Source organism: Electrona antarctica (assembly GCF_951216825.1).
Source record: "Electrona antarctica genome assembly, contig: scaffold_230, whole genome shotgun sequence".
Taxonomy (NCBI): Eukaryota; Metazoa; Chordata; class Actinopteri; order Myctophiformes; family Myctophidae; genus Electrona; species Electrona antarctica.
Genome location: NW_027638291.1, coordinates 15,001 through 17,500, shown reverse-complemented (window position 1 = coordinate 17,500; position 2,500 = coordinate 15,001).

Sequence of the window (2,500 nt, the reverse complement as noted above, 5' to 3'; positions counted from 1 at the left end):
AGAACACACTTTACATGTAGAAACACACCTGAATGAGACGAGAACACACTTTACATGTAGAAACACACCTGAATGAGACGAGAACACACTTTACATGTAGAAACACACCTGAATGAGACGAGAACACACTTTACATGTAGAAACACACCTGAATGAGACGAGAACACACTTTACATGTAGAAACACCTGAATGAGACGAGAACACACTTTACATGTAGAAACACACCTGAATGAGACGAGAACACACTTTACATGTAGAAACACCTGAATGAGACGAGAACACACTTTACATGTAGAAACACACCTGAATGAGACGAGAACACACTTTACATGTAGAAACACCTGAATGAGACGAGAACACACTTTACATGTAGAAACACCTGAATGAGACGAGAACACACTTTACATGTAGAAACACCTGAATGAGACGAGAACACACTTTACATGTAGAAACACACCTGAATGAGACGAGAACACACTTTACATGTAGAAACACCTGAATGAGACGAGAACACACTTTACATGTAGAAACACACCTGAATGAGACGAGAACACACTTTACATGTAGAAACACCTGAATGAGACGAGAACACACTTTACATGTAGAAACACACCTGAATGAGACGAGACACACATTACATGTAGAAACACCTGAATGAGACGAGAACACACTTTACATGTAGAAACACCTGAATGAGACGAGAACACACTTTACATGTAGAAACACCTGAATGAGACGAGAACACACTTTACATGTAGAAACACCTGAATGAGACGAGAACACACTTTACATGTAGAAACACCTGAATGAGACGAGAACACACTTTACATGTAGAAACACACCTGAATGAGACGAGAACACACTTTACATGTAGAAACACCTGAATGAGACGAGAACACACTTTACATGTAGAAACACCTGAATGAGACGAGAACACACTTTACATGTAGAAACACCTGAATGAGACGAGAACACACTTTACATGTAGAAACACACCTGAATGAGACGAGAACACACTTTACATGTAGAAACACCTGAATGAGACGAGACACACATTACATGTAGAAACACCTGAATGAGACGAGAACACACTTTACATGTAGAAACACACCTGAACTAGAAAAAGTGCCCTTCTGGGCACAGGTCTCCACCAGGAGGATAGGACTGTGTGAGATGTTTGGCAAAATGTTTAGGAGTAATATAAACATGTTTGCCTTTGATGGCAATTGGATGACTTGAGGCATTTTGTTCCAAAAATGTGTTTTGCAAAAATCAACCTGTTGGTGGCGCTATAACAGGCCAATGTGAAAAGGGTGGGATATATTCCTCAGCCTAGTAAGAAAATGTGTGAAAGATTTCACGTAAATTGCATGCTGCGTTCATGATTTGAGGCTTTTGTTCAAAACGGGGCAATCTTGCAAACTGTGAAAGCCAATTATAGCCAATTTGGATGGAATATGAAATATCGGACAGATCCAACTTGAGCACATGACCATAGAGATACTGTGTAACGATTTGTGAGATTTTTGGACAGAATCTGGAGGAGTAATATCAAAAAATGTGTTTTACAAAAGTGGGCCTCCTGGTGGCGCTATAAAAGGCAGATGTGGAAAATGCAGGTCAAAGGTTTGTCCTTGGCCTCTTGGGAGTGTGCATGCAACGTTTCACGCAGATCGGTGCAGTTTTAGGTAAAAAAAATGTGAAAAGCTGCCTCATGGTGGCGCTATAACAGGCCGTTCTGGAAAATTTGGGGCAGAGGTTCATCGTTGGCATCCAGGGAGTGTGTGTGCAAAGTTTGGCATCGACCGGGTTAACGGTGCCGGAGATTAGCTGTACACAGACGGACGGAAGGAAGGACGGACGGACACACACACGGACGGACGGACACACGGACGGAGTGCAAAACATACTCTCTCCCCATGCCTTCGGCCTGGTGGAGACAATGAGACGAGAACACACTTTACATGTAGAAACACACCTGAATGAGACGAGAACACACTTTACATGTAGAAACACACCTGAATGAGACGAGAACACACTTTACATGTAGAAACACACCTGAATGAGACGAGAACACACTTTACATGTAGAAACACCTGAATGAGACGAGAACACACTTTACATGTAGAAACACACTTTACATGTAGAAACACACCTGAATGAGACGAGAACACACTTTACATGTAGAAACACACCTGAATGAGACGAGAACACACTTTACATGTAGAAACACACCTGAATGAGACGAGAACACACTTTACATGTAGAAACACACTTTACATGTAGAAACACACCTGAATGAGACGAGAACACACTTTACATGTAGAAACACACCTGAATGAGACGAGAACACACTTTACATGTAGAAACACACCTGAATGAGACGAGAACACACTTTACATGTAGAAACACACCTGAATGAGACGAGAACACACTTTACATGTAGAAACACACTTTACATGTAGAAACACACCTGAATGAGACGAGAACACACTTTAC